The following is an 18,002-nucleotide window of genomic DNA, read 5'->3' as shown; positions in this document are numbered from 1 at the left end:
AATCAAGATTACTGGAAGAATCATCAACAATCTCAGATATGCAGATGATACCACTCTAATGGCAGAAAGTGAAGAGGAACTAAAGAGCCTCTTGATGAGAGTGAAAGAGGAGAGTAAAAAAAACTGGCTTGAAATACAACATTTAAAAATCTAAGATCATGGCATGTGGTCCCATCACTTAACGGCAAATAGAAGCAGAAAAAGTGGATGTAGTGACAGATTTTCTTTTGTAGGGCTCCAAAATCACCACAGACAGTGACTGCAGCCATGAAATTAAAAGACCCTTGAAGGAAAGCTATGGCAAACCTAGACAGCGTATTAAAAAGCAGAGACATCACTTTGCCAACAAAGGTCCATCTAGTCAAGGCTATGGTTTTTCCAGTAGTAATGTATGGATTTGAGAGTTGGACCATAAAGAAGGCTGAGTGCCAAAGAACTGATGCTTTCAAATTGTAGTGCTAGAGAAGACTCTTGAGAGTCACCTGGACTGCAAGGAGATCAAAGCAGTCAATCCTAAAGGAAATCAACCCTGAATATTCATTGGAAGGACTGATGCTGCAGCTGAAACTCCAATACTTTGTCCACTTGATGTGAAGAGCCAACTCACTGGAAAAGACCCTGATGTTGAGAAAGATTGAGGGAAAAAGGAGAAGGGGGTAGAAGAGAATGAGATGGTTAATAACATCCCTGACTCAATGGACATGAATTAGAGCAAACTATGTGGGATAGTGGAGGACAGAGGAGCCTGGGGTGCTGCTGTCCATGGGGTCACAAAGAGTCGAACATGACTAGTGACTGAACAAAAACAGGCACCATCTTGGCCTACCAGGGAATCTACATGCATCTCAATCCTTTAGATTTGGGCTGGCCCAACTCACTCAACTGAATCCTAGAAGGTTTGAATCAAAGGATTTAGCACAAATTGTTGCCTGGGATCCATGCACTCCATCCTGTTTATACAGACTCAACTAACTGCATGACCCTCTGAAACCCCCACATCCCATCCCCAGACCCCAAACCAAAATGAAACATGCCAGAGTCATTCAGGCTATTGAGAAATGCTGACAGGCTATTGAGAAATGCTGATGGAAATGCCTTTCCTTGTTTTTCTTAAAGAACACAGATGGAATGCACTGAGCTGAGGCAGAGGAGCTGAGTTGAAAATCAGGTTAACAAAGAGAAAAATGTTAAGAATAGAGCAGAAACTAATTATTTATAAGGAATCTCGCCACCAGGAAACACAAAGAGGCTAGGGGCCTGTTGAGCCTTGGGAGAAAGCTTTGGCTTCTGCTTCCAGACACGACTTGCAAGGAGCCCTTCAGCATACCCTTGGCCTCTTGGAGAAATGCTCAGAAGTGTGGGTAGATTCTCCACACTCCAAACAACATTCACAGAAAACACAAATCCTCAAGCACTGCACACATGAAACCTCTAACTTCTGTATTATTGGACTTCTCTTATGAACTGGGAACTTCACAGGCATCAACTCTTTAATCCTTACAACAACCCCATGAGCTCAACATTCTTAGCCCTATTTTACAGGTGAGATAAATGAGACACAAAGAATGTGAAGTTCCTTACCCTCTGGTCCACTTTCTCTTCTCTTGCTATGTCATTGTCCCACCCTGGCTGCCCCTACCACCTTTTGCCTCGATTCTGCGCATCTTTCATAACCCAGTCTAGACCTGTGGTCCTCAGCTTGGGCTTCATCTTGGAATCGCTTGCGGAGCTTTAGAAAAGTGTTGCTATCTGGGTGCCACGCCTAGGAAGTCTGATTTTAATTGATCCAGCACTGACCAATTAAATTGTAATTACTCAGCTTGGCTCAAGAGGGAGGAGACATGTGTGTGTGTGAGTGTGTGTGTGTGTGTGTATATATATAAAACATTATTACTGATTCTCACTGATGTATGGCAGAGACCACCATATCACTGTAAAGCTATTATCCTCCAATTAAAAAAAAAATCCTACATCATTCTCATGTTCATCTAACGCTGAAGACTGCTGGCCTAGACACTAACAAAGCTGAGTCGAGGGCCCCTTTTCTGTGAGCCTACAGCACCTTATCTTTATTCAGTCATTCATTTTTTTAAAAAGTACCTATCATCTAATTTAACCTCATGGTTTGCCCACTGTAGATGTTACACGATTGAAGGCAGGGACTTTCCTGTTCACGTGTTCATTCATTCATTCACTAATTTATCAAGTACTTATTGAGTATCTAGTCTGAATCCCGACCCACTCCAGTGTTCTTGCCTGGAGAATCCCAGGGACAGCAGAGCCTGGTGGGCTGCCATCTATGGGGTTGCACAGAGTTGGACACAACTGAAGTGACTTAGCAGCAGCAGCAGTCTGAATACCGCTCTGCGCTAGGAGGTGGAAAGATAATGGGAAAAACAAGGGGCCACGTGCACTCAGAGTTTAGTGAAGGAAACAGAAAAGAAGACAGTGTCTGTGTTCTTGTTTTCTCTTGCCATGTAATGAGCAACCCAAACATAGCAGCCTACAGTGTGTGTCCCTGCCTGCAAGTTCCAGCTCTTTACAGAGCTGTGCCAACAGCTACCTTTCAGGTTCCCCTCACTTAGGGGTGCACAGAGAAATGAGACAGGCTGCCCGCAAGAAGATGCATCTGAGGAAAAGGGCTGGAAGAGGGGTAAGAACACTTTAGGCAAGCGGTTCTTGGGTCCTAGATAGCCTGAGCAGGACTGGCTACACCATACGTGTGGCCCAGTGCAAAATGAAAAGCCACACAAAGCAGGAAAAAAGTGCTAAGGGTCCTAAAATATAAAGCTTGTTCCTTTTTTCCATGGTCTCTCTCAATGTACCACAGTGTTCTTTACTTGCTATTTAATGCCATTCTAAGTAAAGAAAAATTAAAATTTAAAATTCTTATCATGAGTTTTACTATCCATCTTTATATTATGCAATGCCAGTTTGAAATGGAAATACAAAAGCTTTTAACTCCTATGAAGAATACCAAAATTATGTAAGTCCTATTTTATAACCAGTATATATACATCTGTATTTCATTCTTACAGAACAATGGAAAGCCTGTGCCAAATTAACTCAACCATTTCTATTTTGCTTCTTGACATACACACCTTCTACCAGTACTCTCTACCTTCAGGTAGAAAAAAAAGGAGTAGGAATGACATGTTTTTCCCTTTCCATCTATGTCTTCATTTTCAGCAACAGTAGTTTATTAATACAGGAAAATAAATGAGTAGGAAAGGATATGGGTTCCATAGGGTTCCTTGGTCATTCGTGCTTTCTTAGAAGCTCCTTCTTTTCTGAAGTAGATCTAGTTTGAAAGGTGAGCCTGGTCTCTCCAGGCTGTTTGTGCCCTTACTTCCTTAGTCACAGATGTAAGACATTCACCCCATAGTTGCTTTGCGTCCCACTAAACTCCCATGCACGTAGTCCCACCAGAATTCTGTGTTCATGGGGCAGTGCAAATGTTACTTGCTAGAGTGGTGGCATTGAGCAGTAGAGACAGATCATATGGGAAATATAGCCTATCTCCTCTGCTCATGTGCTCATCTGCTGTCCCACCAGACTTCCTCCACCAAACACAAGGTTGAAAATCAAATTACTAAGAATTTCAAGACAGTAACAGCAGAGCACTAAATCATGGTTGGACCTTTATTATTTTTATTTTTTAAAATTTAGGGACTTGCTTGGTCCAGCGGCTAAGACTCCATGCTCCCAATGCAGGGGGCCTGGGTTTGATCCCTCATCAGAGAACTAATCTCACATGCCTCAATGAAAAGTTCACAGGCTGTGATTAAAGATCCTGCATGCTAAAACTAAAAGATCCCACACAAAGCAGCAAAGATTCTGCATGCCCCAGCTAAGACCTGATGCAGCCAAATAAATAGTTTTTAAAAATAATAAAATATATTTTCAAGTACAGTTTATTTACAATGTTGTGTAAACAAAGTGATTCAGTTATATGTGTGTGTGTGTGTGTGTGTATACATACACACATTCTTTTTCACATTCTTTTCCATTATGGTTTGTCACAGGATACTGAATATAGTTCCCTGTGTAGGGTGGACCTCTCTGAGCACAGCGCCCCGTATGACTGCACAGGGGACAGGCCTAAGAAACTGGCCCTGATTTCAGAGTTTGGTCTAGAAGGCTAGGGGAATGGGCTGTCAATGGACACAAGCTTTCGAGAGACTGAGCTTCTCAGTGGGTGGATCTCCTTGGTCCCACGGACTCCTCACCTACAGGTGAGTGCTGTGACCAAAGGAGGACCCAAGTGGGACTCTCCAGAGGGCAGGTTTCAGGGGATGTAAGCCTGTTCTTTGGGCCCAGGTCTAAAAGCAAAACAGATGGCGACTTCCACTCCAAAAGGAAAGATGGTGAGAGTGACAAGTTTGGGGCTAAGAGAATAGTTACTGTGTCCTCGACCAAACATATTATCCAGATATAATACATATGCATGAATAAATGAATGCATATACAGCAAACAGGTGTGGCTGTGCAATGGAAGAGATGAGTGTGTGTGTTTTGAGGAAATGATGCCTGACTTATGCTGGGAATGCAGGCCTGTACTGAAAGCCAACCCTTCCTGTTTGTTAGAATGTGACTTTACATGGGCCTAAATGCATACCATTCATCCTATGCTATACCACCACAAAAAGAACCACCAATGTACCATCTTTCATCTTTCTCTTTACATATGTAAATAATTTTTTAAGTACCCTATCTAACAAAATACTGAGCTCTATGCTTTCTTGCCTCAATTATGTTTTTCATCATTATATTTATTCCTGCTTCAATCTTGAGATTTACTTTTTGTCAGTTGCATTCCCCACATTTGGGTTACAAACCATTCTGTTGCTCATATAAAGAAAATGTATTGTGATAAGGAAATGTGCATTTTAATTCTCTTAAACCCAGGCAGTATTTGACCAACCAAATCACTTTTGGCCATTCAAAAATCACTTTTTTCATTGAGTAGATTCATATAGAACTGGTGAGAAGTCAACACTAGGAAAGAAAATGTTACCTGTATTTTGTTGTTGTTGATGAACTGGGCTGAAATATTTGAATCCTATTGTATTCAGTTTTTTCATTTAGGTAGGACAAGGAATCTGCCTAAAATGTACCACCACCAAATAAAAATATTCATACATTTGCTGAAAGAAAATAACCCACTAATGAACTCTGAACTTTAAGAAGAATGAGACTTACCTTCCCTGTTCCCTTTCATAGATCTAAGAGGTTGAATAAATATTGCCTCTAGTTTCTCTTTCTGTTTTGATTAGTGTTTTAACCAGGTGCTTTGTACTTGGTCTCGAAAATCTCAGTGCATGCCTGAGTACCTAACCTTTATAAAGAAATGATAACATTATTTCCCACTGTACTTTGAAACCTTCAGAAACTCTGGCTTCACTTTCATGACTGAATTCTCTCAACCCTGGACTTTTTACTTCAAAAAGGTTAGTCTTGGTTCACAGACCTAACTCCTGTCAAGTTCACATATGTAATTTCCATTGCTGTCAACAATTCTAAGGCAGTCTAATCAAGAGAGATAATCCTGGATTTTTAAAAAGCTATGCTAATTGCTCTAAATCCTTTTATTCACTAAATCCTCCTTTGTTTCACCCTTCCTTAAAAGAGAATGGTAATTTTTCTCTAAGAATCAATAAACTCTCCCAGAGTCATTGAAGCTTCCAGAAAAGCCTGTCAGGTAAAATTTTTATTTTATCTTCACTTCTTTCCATATTCATTGATCCCACTGGCTCAAAGACACAAAAACAAGACTGCATCTGAGAAAAATAAAACACTGCCATCAGAGCACAAAGTAATTAGTTTTTCACTTCTAGTATTGGGTTCAGAGAAGGCAATGGCAACCCACTCCAGTACTCTTGCCTGGAAAACCCCATGGACGGAGGAGCCTGGAAGGCTGCAGTCCATGGGGTCGCTGAGGGTCAGACACAACTGAGCGACTTCACTTTCACTTTCATGCATTGGAGAAGGAAATGGCAACCCACTCCAGTGTTCTTGCCTGGAGAATCCCAGGGACGGGGGAGCCTGGTGGGCTGCCATCTATGGGGTCACACAGAGTCGGACATGACTGAAGTGACTTAGCAGCAGCAGCAGCAGTATTGGGTTGGCCAAAAAGTTCATCGTATTTTTCCCTAACATCTTACAGAACTAGATGGAAATATAAACTTTTTGGCCAACCCAAAACAAGTGGTTGGCCTCTTTTTGATGCACAGGAGTCTCTTGGTCATGATTTGCGGATTGTTTGATGTTTCAAAGACAAGTGCTGGAGAGGAAATTTGAAAAATTCCTATCATTGTATCTTTTCCAACTGTATGAAATACACGATTTTCTATAAATCACTTTCAAAATCTGTTGTGTCATTTTCAGTTTTCAGAGAAAGGCAATTTGGATCAGTTCTCTGGCAGTCTGGGAGGAAATCTGACTGATGACAAAGCAGTTCAACAGCAAACAGAAATCACAAACACTTAGTGAACAGTAGCTGTGGGCCAGTCACTTACCAGGTACTCGACATGTAAGGACACATAAGATTGAGTCCTTGACTTCCAAAAGTTTACAGTGACGTGGGGGAAGTAGTAGTCTAGATAATCATGTTGAAATATGCAGAGCTGTAATCCAAGTACGTGCACAGTAGTACAGGGTCACAGACACCTCACATTAGTGGATGGAGATCCAGTAGAGAGATTAAGAGCAGAGGCTCTAGAGTCAAACTGAATTTCAATTCCAGATCTGTGATTCCCTGTGTGATCTTGCAAAGTGACTTTGCCTCTCTGTGCCTCAGCTTCCTCCTATTGTTGCTATTGTCCAGTCACTAAGTCGTGTCCAACTCCTTGCAACCCCATGGACTGCAGCATGCCAGGCCTCCCTATCCTTCACTCTCTCCTGGAGTTTCCTCAAACTCATGTCCATTGAGTCAATGTAATAGTGATAATAAGACTACCCATCACAAAGGGTCATTGTGAAGAGTAAATTAGTAACTTAGAAAAGTGCCTGGAACATAGTACTCAATAAATATTAGTCATTATTAATGGCATCAAATTATACACAAAAGAGAGCCTGAAACTTGGCCTACAAAAGTAGAACAGAGAAATGCAGACTTCATGTTAGAAGCATGTTTGGGGAGTCCCAAGCAACCCTGTGGCTGGAGAACAGATTCACAGACTGGAAGTGTGACAACAGCACACACTGCTCTGGACTATGACATGTAAGAATCTTAGCTCTGCTCCTCACTCACTAGCTGGGCACCTCAGCTAGTTAACCCGGCATGCAAACAGAAGGTGCTCAATACATGGCAACAAGTATTACTAGAAGCATATGGGAGAAAATGGCTTGAGATTGGCATTAGAAGTCTGTCTCATTTCAGATTGTGGAGAGCTTATATGTGACATGTGTTACTCAACAATTGCTACAGTAATGTTGTGTAATGAAAACCCCCCGAATGTTAGTAGCTTATGACAACAAGCATTGTTTTCATACTCACAGGTAGGTAAGCTGAGGTTTGGCTTATTTGGGTTCAATTTTGCTGGACCTGCTTGGGTTAAGGTGGGCTTGGCACTAGGCTACAGACCAATTCTGCTCCATGTGTCTTATTCTGGGACCTATAGTCACCTGCATAGAGCATAACTTATGGGCAGGTATTTCTCTTGACAGCAGCTGAAGCCAGAGAGGGGGATCCAAACCATATAAGCACATTGAAAGTCTGTTCACATCACATCAGTCAAGATTCCATTGACCCATGCAAGCCAATGGGCAAGTATATAGAGTTCACCTTATAGCAAGGATTGCATATAACTGAATCTCTTTGCTGTACAACAGAAATTAACACAGCACTGTAAATCAAACAACAATCCAATCCATGTGTTTGGGAGTTTTCATTCTTTCTACAGATTGCAAGATCTATGGAAGGTATTATGCTAAGTAAATGAAGTGATTATATCTAAATTTTGGAATGTTCATCCTGGTGGTTATATGAAAGGTGAATGGGGTGGGGAGGGACTGGAGGCACAGGGGCAAGTGCTTCTACTTCATGGACTGGACCATGACCATGGCCCATGGTTAAGATATGGGATCACATGAAGAGGATAAATGTGAAAAAAATTGATGAGTTAGGATTACCAATACTTGGTTGCTAACTTGGTGGCTAGATATGGCAAGAGTGGGAGGGGACAGGGATGGTAAGAGAAAAAAGGTAGGGGTGATTCAGAAGTTCTTTGATTAGACAACTAGAAGGATGGTGATGGTAATCCTGAAATAAGAGGGGTTAGAAAGAGCACTTTTTCCAGGAAGAGTATGAAGGAAGGTTATAAATCCAATTTTGAACACTGTGGTGGCTTTGTAATATATCCAATTGCCTAGATGAATCTGTATGTCCCAGAATTCCTTTCTCTGAATGTTTCTGGTTACAATTGGTCACCAGAAATTCTGTTGGCCAAAAAGTTCATTCAAGCTTTTCCTTAACATGGTATGGAAAAAAACTCAAATGAACTTTTTGGCCAACCCAATACTTGGAAGGTCAGTGCAGAGGCCCCAGGCAATACTGCAGTTCATGCATTGTCACTTATGTATTGGCTCAATACTTGGGATTCGGTGGCAGCTGGGCCCACAGGTGCTCCACTTTGCACCTTTATCCACCTTCTGCTTTTCTGAATCCTGGACCTGGTGTATGGTTAACTTCATAGTAAAAGATGCTAGCTTCTCCTGTAGGACACCCACATCATCAAAGTTGTAGGGACAGGCCATAAGACACTGACGCAGGCTCTAGTCCTTTCTCATGGGTTCCTATTGGTCCCTTGATCCACCCTCATTTTATAGCCATCTTCCCTTGTTAATTGCCTACCCTACTGACTTCAAGTGTCAGAATCCAGCGTAGACACCAAACCTCACAGAAAACATTTACCAACATCAACAAGGGCAAGATATCAATTTCCTATAATAAATAATATATATGTGCTTTGCTAGTGGTTCTATGTCTCTGATGAAACTAGGCAGTTAGGTTGAGTCTGAGATGCCAGTGGTAAATGTATGCAGAAATAAGAAATATGGCCTATATTGAGAAAAGTAAGTAGAAATGTACACATGATAATATACTGGCTTGGAAGTGGGAGTTAATGATACAGGAATCAACTCATTGCATCAGAGACTGTTGAAAGTAAAAAAGGGAGACTTCCTGAAGACAGAATGATGGGGAATTCCAACATTCAAGGGTCAGGAAGAGAGAGAAGAGGAATCAAGAAAGCACAAGCAACAATCGAAGGGATAAGGAGGAAATCAGAAACAAGGGCTGGTCTGGAAGCCACACAATGAAGTATTTGAGAAGAATAGAACATCTATTGGGGCGGGGGTGAGGGGCAGCCTGGCACAAAAGTCAAAGATAATGCGAAGAACATCACAGGCTGATGACATAGCTTTCAGGTAGAATCTGGTCTCAAAGCCCTGGTGGGAGGTCAAGGAATAGGTAAGGCATTTGCTTTTCAGGGTTGGAAGAGATGGTCATGATGTCAAGAGAAGAATTCCTTAGGATCAGAGCAATCTGAACCTATTTATATTCAGAGGGGAGAAAGCAGACTGGAGATCAGGATTCCAGAGAGAGGGAGTGTAATGGAGCTGTGACACAGATATGAAGAAGCACCTGGGCAGAGCAGTCAGCCTTGATGGAAGCCATTAGAAACAGTGTTTTCCTCCAAGGCAGGAAGGAAGGAGGGAGGGATAAGGTCATCAGTGTATGGGAATTATTTGATGGGCCTTACCTTCTTAGTAAACCAGGAACCATATCATTATACCAGTAACCATATCATTTTATCATATAAAAGTACTGTGCTCACATTTGATTGTGAGCCCATGGGACTGCCTCCCTCAGAGAGGGCACCTCTTCTAATTGGCACAAAACATGGTTCTGGCTTATCCTTTATGGAGATTGGAGCATAGAATGGGTGTTCCAAAGATTCTGGGAAGCTAAGAAAGCAAAACAAATATTCTCTGTGACTAGTGAATATGCTGAAAAGAAAGAAGATTTGAAGTGAACAGTCAATGTTTGAGGTAGCCATTAGGAAGATGAATAGAGATTAAGTAAGTTTTAGGGGAGATGCAAACATTCTGTCCATAACAGAAGTAGCCAGATTACATACATAATTCGATGGATCTGATAAGACATATAAGAAAGAGAGTCAGCGAGGATACCTCTTAGGTTTGGGGTCTGAAAATATGAGGGAATTAGTGAAAGTATGCTGAAAATGTTTAACAAATGTCACTGGGAATGGCGGGGAGTACTTCCCTGCAGGTCCTTAGGTTAGGAATTTGTGTTTCCACTGCAGGGGGTATGGTTCAATCCCGAGTTGGGGAACAAGGATTCCCACATGCCCCATGGCACAGCAAAAAAAAAAAAAAAAAAAAAAGTCACTCTGGAGGGAACAAAGTACTTACTTGCAGTATTTGACAATCCCCATGGTGTAAATGTGGCTTCACAGAACAAGTTGAGAAGAGATGTTAACTTTTGGACATGGTTCTTTGACAATTTATGCATGCATGCCAAGTCACCTCAGTTGTGTCTGACTGTGTGTGATCCTATGGACTGTAGCCTGCCAGGCTCCTCTGTCCATGGGATTCTCCAGGCAAGAACACTGGAGTGGGTTGCCATGCCTTCCTCCAGGGGATCTTCCTGACTCAGGGATTGAATCCATGCCCCTTCAGCTCTTGCATTGGCAAGCAGGTTCTTTACCACTGGTGCCACCTGGGAATCCCTTTGACAATTTAGCTTCAATCTAAAGACAAAAAGAACTGCAAACTAACCTTGAACTTCAGTGGATGAGTTTCATGTTGATTTTCTTAATGGTGTGGGTTTGAAATTCTGAAACCTTTCAGTGTGTATTGTAGGGTTGACCAAATGAGTAAATATACGTATGCTATTGGGAGCCAGGTGTCTCAGTATTGAAGACAGGAGATATAAATATGGATTGAGTAAAGACTAGGAAGAGTATGCTCATGGCGAATTGGCATGAACTCCAATTCTTTCAGTGGTCTCCACTGTAAGGGAAGCAAAATACCACAATGGCAGTGACAGCATCGAGCACCAGATCTTTATTTCTAAATATCATTTTTCACTAAAAAGAATCAAGGATCCTTAGACAAATGACTGATTCCAGGGCTAGGATATAGGAAGTATCAGATGAGCTGCAAACATTATTTTGTGTATATGTGCCAGAAAGTAAGAAAGTACACAGAAGTCAGCCTGAATAGGATTCCATTGGCCAAATCTGGGACAATTTCACATCAAAATATATCATGATATGAATGGATAATAACCCAATGAATAAAACAAAAATCCATGATATCAATAGATAAATAGAAAAAGCTCTTTTTTACATGCTAACTAATATCAATGAATAAATCTAGATGGAATAATGATTTCAAAAGTGATCATTTTGCCCAAAGAATGGGACAAACTGACATTACGTGCCTCTTGGTATAAAGTACCGAGTCTTGTTCTATCTTTCAATGTTTTTGCAAGTTTAAAATTATTTTAAAATAAAAAGTTATGTAGAGGATTATGTCATCTGCAAACAGTGAAAGTTTTACTTCTTCTTGTCCAATTTGGATTCCTTTTATTTCTTTTTCTGCTCTGATTGCTGTGGCCAAAACTTCCAAAACTATGTTGAATAGTAATGGTGAAAGTGGGCACCCTTGTCTTGTTCCTGACTTTAGAGGAAATGCTTTCAATTTTTCACCATTAAGGATAATGCTTGCTGTGGGTTTGTCATATATAGCTTTTATTATGTTGAGGTATGTTCCTTCTATTCCTGCTTTCTGGAGAGTTTTTATCATAAATGGATGTTGAATTTTGTCAAAGGCTTTCTCTGCATCTATTGAGATAATCATATGGTTTTTATTTTTCAACTTGTTAATGTGGTGTATTACATTGATTGATTTGCGGATATTGAAGAATCCTTGCATCCCTGGGATAAAGCCCACTTGGTCATGGTGTATGATCTTTTTAATGTGTTGTTGGATTCTGATTGCTAGAATTTTGTTAAGGATTTTTGCATCTATGTTCATCAGTGATATTGGCCTGTAGTTTTTTTTTTTTTTTGTGGGATCTTTGTCAGGTTTTGGTATTAGGGTGATGGTGGCCTCATGGAATGAGTTTGGAAGTTTACCTTCCTCTGCAATTTTCTGGAAGAGTTTGAGCAGGATAGGTGTTAGCTCTTCTCTAAATTTTTGGTAGAATTCAGCTGTGAAGCCGTCTGGACCTGGGCTTTTGTTTGCTGGAGGATTTCTGATTACAGTTTCAATTTCCATGCTTGTGATGGGTCTGTTAAGATTTTCTATTTCTTCCTGGTCGAGTTTTGGAAAGTTGTACTTTTCTAAGAATTTGTCCATTTCTTCCACGTTGTTCATTTTATTGGCATATAATTGCTGAGAATCAATATAGAGAAAATGAGTATACTACCCAAAGCAATTTATAGATTCAATGCAATCCCTATCAAGCTACCAACAGTATTCTTCACAGAGCTAGAACAAATAATTTCACAATTTGTATGGAAATACAAAAAACCTCAAATAGCCAAAGCAATCCTGAGAAAGTAGAATGGAACTGGAGGAATAAACCTGCCTGACTTCAGGCTCTACTATAAAGCCACAGTCATCAAGACAGTATGGTACTGGCACAAAGACAGAAATATAGATCAATGGAACAAAATAGAAAGCCCAGAGATAAATCCACGCACGTATGGACACCTTATCTTTGACAAAGGAGGCAAGAATATACAATGGATTAAAGACAATCTCTTTAACAAGTGGTGCTGGGAAATCTGGTCAACCACTTGTAAAAGAATGAAACTAGAACACTTTCTAACACCATACACAAAAATAAACTCAAAATGGATTAAAGATCTACACGTAAGACCACTATAAAACTCCTAGAGGAGAACATAGGCAAAACACTCTCTGACATACATCACAGCAGGATCCTCTATGACCCACCTCCCAGAATATTGGAAATAAAAGCAAAAATAAACAAATGGGACCTAATTAACCTTAAAAGCTTCTGCACATCAAAGGAAACTATTAGCAAGGTGAAAAGGCAGCCTTCAGAATGGGAGAAAATAATAGCAAATGAAGCAACTGACGAACAACTAATCTCAAAAATATACAAGCAACTCCTACAGCTCAACTCCAGAAAAATAAATGACCCAATCAAAAAATGGGCCAAAGAACTAAATAGACATTTCTCCAAAGAAGACATACAGATGGCTAACAAACACTTGAAAAGATGCTCAACATCACTCATTATCAGAGAAATGCAAATCAAAACCACAATGAGGTACCATTTCACGCCAGTCAGAATGGCTGCGATCCAAAAGTCTACAAGCAATAAATGCTGGAGAGGGTGTGGAGAAAAGGGAACCCTCTTACACTGTTGGTGGGAATGCAAACTAGTACAGCCACTATGGAGAACAGTGTGGAGATTCCTTAAAAATCTGGAAATAGAACTGCCTTATGATCCAGCAATCCCACTGCTGGGCATACACACTGAGGAAACCAGAAGGGAAAGAGACACGTGTACCCCAATGTTCATCGCAGCACTGTTTATAATAGTCAGGACATGGAAGCAACCTAGATGTCCATCAGCAGATGAATGGATAAGAAAGCTGTGGTACATATATACAATGGAGTATTACTCAGCTATTAAAAAGAATATATTTGAATCAGTTCTAATGAGGTGGATGAAACTGGAGCCTATTATACAGAGTGAAGTAAGCCAGAAAGAAAAACACCAATACAGTATACTAGCACATATATATGGAATTTAGAAAGACGGTAACAATAACCGTGTATACGAGACAGCAAAAGAGACACTGATGTATAGATCAGTCTTATGGACTCTGTGGGAGAGGGAGAGGGTGGGAAGATTTGGGAGAATGGCATTAAAACATGTATAATATCATGTATGAAATGAGTCGCTAGTCCAGGTTCGATGCACTATACTGGATGCTTGGGGCTGGTGCACTGGGATGACCCAGAGGGATGGTATGGGGAGGGAGGAGGGAGGAGGGTTCAGGATGGGGAACACATGTATACCTGTGGCGGATTCATGTTGATATATGGCAAAACCAATAGAATATTGTAAAGTTAAAAAATAAAATTAAATTAAAAAAATAAAAAGTTAAAAGGTGAGAGAGATCTATTCTATTAAAAGCCATTTGATAACTTACTTGTGGATTTAACAAGATAGAGGTCATGAACAACCATATCAGGAGAGATTTCAGCAGAGTGCTGGGGAAGAGAACATAATAGAGATCTGTTGATGAGAGAGTGGGAGATTAAGGAAGAATCAAGGGACTGCCCTGGTGGTCCAGTGGCTAAGACACCACACTACCAACTCAGGGGGCCCAGGTTTGATCCCTGGTCAAGGAACTACAATCTATAGGGTCACACAGAGTTGGGCACAACTGAAACGACTGAGCACACATGCAGACACACTGGGAACTAGATAGCACACGCTGCAACTGAAGATTCTACATGCTGCAGGGAAGATGAAACACCCCATGTGCTGCAACTAAGACTCGAAACAGCCCTACAAATTAAAAAAGGAGAAAGGATTAAAAAATAATCAAGCAAAAGAGGAATCCTTCAGGGAATTTTACTTAGCTGAATGGGAATACATGGTTAAGAGAGGGTTGGGGGCTTTCCTCATGGCCTCATGTTTAGGAATCCACCTGCCAATGCAGGGGACATGGGTTCGATTCCTGGTTTGGGAAGGTCCCACATGCCACAGAGCAACTAAGCCCATGTACCACAACTACTGAGCCCACATGCTGCAACTACTGGAAGCACATGTGCCTAGAGCCTGTGCTCCGCAACAAGAGAAGCACAGCCAAAATAAATGAATAAAATCTTTAAAATGAAGATCTTCTCTTCCCTCCATCCCACAGACAATCTAAATAAGTTGACTGGCAACTGCAATAAATGTCTGGATTGTGTTGGAATCTGGGAATGCCAGTTTAAAAAAAATGGGGTTGGGTGTTTTTAATGAGACATATTAAATATGCAGTGGGCATGTTTCTACGATGATACAACAGAGAAAGAAAAAGGGGTGATACATGAAAAGAGTAAAATGACAGGAGAAAATTACTGAGAGGGCACAGGGGGATAACTAGACCACCTGGTCCTGGTGGGGGTTCAGACATTTTGTCCGCGGTACAGGAAGAACACATGAGCAGAGCCACAGAGCTGACAAGTGGTGGAGAGATAGGGCCATTTTCTTCATTTGGTTTCTCATTCTTCAGTGTAATTCAAACTGGGAGCCCCAGCTGAGAGTGAGGAGGCAGCAGGGTTGTTGAACAGTTGAGGAGAAAGAAGAAGGTATTTTTAATTATCTCAGAAAAAGAGGGAGTGAATTTACTACTGGAGGCATTGGAATGACCCAGCACTGCTCAGAGTCCACTTCAGATTTTTTTTTTTTAATCATAAATAAAGGAGCAACTCGGCAGAACTTCCACACCCAGGAAGGATAACTGGGTAATTCGGTCTAATGCTCCAGACAGAAAAGCTGGACAAAAGATTTTTTAAGAATTCTGAAAAGCAACAAGTAGGTAACAAAAAAGTGAAGAGAGATTGGTCGGAGAGGAAATTTGGAAAGGCAACGACGGTATCGAGGTTGCTCTGGTTCTCAGGGGCCATGGGTGATCCTGACCGGGCAGCTGAGATGCCAAGTTCTGCTTTGACAGATTCTCAGGGCTTGTGAGATGAAAGTCAGTGTCCATGGCCTGTCCAGCGTGAGGCCCCTGGGAAACTACTCTGCTGCTGCTGCTAAGGCGCCTCAGTTGTGTCCGACTCTGTGCAACCCCATAGACGGCAGCCCACCAGGCTCCCCCGTCCCTGGGATTCTCCAAGCAAGAACACTGGAGTGGGTTGCCATTTCCTTCTTCAATGCATGAAAGTGAAAAGTGAAAGTGAAGTCGCTCAGTCGTGCCCGACTCTTAGCGACCCCATGGACTGCAGCCTACTAGGCTCCTCCATCCATGGGATTTTCCAGGCAAGAGTACTGGAGTGGGGTACCATTGCCTTCTCCAGGGAAACTACTCTAGGAGTCAGAAAAAGTCAGAAGCAAACCTCCCATGAACTTGCAGCCCAGACTCAAGTCATCCCTGAGGACCAGATTTCTGCCCTAAAACTAGATGTAGTGATCTGAATTGCTAGTGTCCCCATGCCCCTGGTAGTAGCAGAGAAAAGTCTCTGTGAGGAAAACATTATGTTTTCAAATACAATCTGAAGTATACAATCAGGTCCTCCATCATGTCACCGTCGTCGACATCTCCAACAATCTCTTCTCAACGCTCCCCTTTCCACAACCTGTCCCTAATGCCCATCCAGCCTTCAAAGGACCCTTGCAGTTTCTGTTCTGCTTAACATGTTTCCTAGCTTTCCACTTTTCCTTATGTCCTATTCTTTGTCTAGAATTCCCTTCCCAGCACTTTTTTAAATGGAGGTATCATGGACATTATAATAGTATATTTGTTCCAGGTTGACAACATGATGGTTTGATATCTGTAGCTATTATGACATGATCACCAGAATAAGTCTAGTTAACATCCATCACCATATTTCGTCACAAGAGTTGTTTTCTTGTCATGAGAACCTTTAAGATCTACCCTCTTAGCAGCTTTCAAATATGCATTGCAGTATTAGTAACTATGTGCTTTCTGGGTGGCTCAGGCAGTGAGGAATCTGCCTGCAATGCAGGAGACGCAGGTTCAATCCCTGGGTCACGAAGATCTCCTGGATAATGGAAGGGAAACCCACTCCACTATTCTTGCCTGGAAAACCTCATGGACAGAGGAGCCTGGCGGGCTATAGTCCATGGGGTCACAAAGAATCAGACACGATTGAGAGACTAACACACACGTTAGTAACTATAGTTAACCACACTGTACATCTACAGGACTTAATTATTTTGTAACAGGAATTTTGTACCTGTTTGAACACCTCCACCTACCACTTTTTTTTGAAACAGTGACTTAAACAAGATGTAAATCTGTTTCTTTTTCAAATAGTCCAAGAGCAGCAAGTCTGGGGCTTCCAAAGATACAACTTCCACCTTTTGATCAAAGGCAGCATCTCCAGCTCTCTCACCTGTCAGGCAGCCACCTTGCCCACCATTTCTGCCCAAGAAAGCCAAGTTTCTTCACAGAGTCTGCCTACTCTGTTACTTGGGCTGGCCCCGAGGTCAGAATTAATCTGTTCCACCCCTGTTTCTTTATTCATTTGTCATTTGATTCCAGCATCCTTTAGTTGCATGTGGGCTTGCTCTCTGTTATTTTGTGAGTCCAGGGAGGGCAGACATGTCTTGTCCATCTCTGCATTCTCTGCGTCATCAGCCTTGCTCCCTGCACTGAGTGGGTGCTCATAAATGGTCAGTGACTTGAACTGTGACAGCTAGGGGAAAAATGCCTCAACTGAAGTTAAAAGTGAAAGATTTTCTCTTCCAGTTTCTGGGTCTAATCAAATCAGGTTCCCTGGTTTTATCCAACTTTGAAAAACTTACTTTCAAGGTCAGGAATGAGGGAATATTCTGCCAGTTTTATTTTATGAGCAGACACAAAGATTAGGCTTGCTTTTTCCTTTTTACTTACTTCTAACACTGAGCTGATTGATGGAAGGCAGAGGAAAGTAATAAACCTTTATTCACAGGACTACAAAACCCTCTCTGGCTGCTGCCTCCTTCCCTCTGTGGAAATAGATGGGGCCCCTGCTATTATGAAATACACAGCGGAAGGGTGCTTTTCCAGTAATCCCTCTGGTACTCATCTACATCTTGACTACTTCTTGATAAAGATATCACCCTCTGGATAGAACTTGTCTGCAAGATAAGCAGCCCACATATTCTTTGAACTGTTTGGTCTCTTAAAGAGAACAGCAGCCTATAATGAAAAGCAGACTATTCCTTTCAGAGCAATGATTTTCCAGCCTTCGCGACAATGCATACTAGG

The 18,002-nt window shown here is 41.5% G+C and overlaps 1 protein-coding gene across 12 annotated transcripts in view; it reads right to left on the bottom strand.

Annotated features, from left to right (window-relative positions):
* Window positions 1-18,002, bottom strand: part of LOC129639096 (uncharacterized) — a 229,641-nt gene that overhangs the window by 206,008 nt on the left and 5,631 nt on the right. Inside the window, exon 2 of one of the 12 annotated variants that reach the window (XR_008708172.1) lies at window positions 11,926-12,426. The exons of the other annotated variants lie outside the window; for them this stretch is intronic. The gene's annotated coding sequence lies outside the window, so the exon portion shown is untranslated. Of the gene's footprint in view, window positions 1-11,925; window positions 12,427-18,002 lie in introns of those variants that run through there. 12 annotated transcript variants of the gene reach the window in all.

This window comes from Bubalus kerabau, chromosome X (assembly GCF_029407905.1).
Source record: "Bubalus kerabau isolate K-KA32 ecotype Philippines breed swamp buffalo chromosome X, PCC_UOA_SB_1v2, whole genome shotgun sequence".
NCBI classification, from domain to species: Eukaryota; Metazoa; Chordata; class Mammalia; order Artiodactyla; family Bovidae; genus Bubalus; species Bubalus kerabau.
This window is presented reverse-complemented; position numbering and strand designations above follow the sequence as displayed.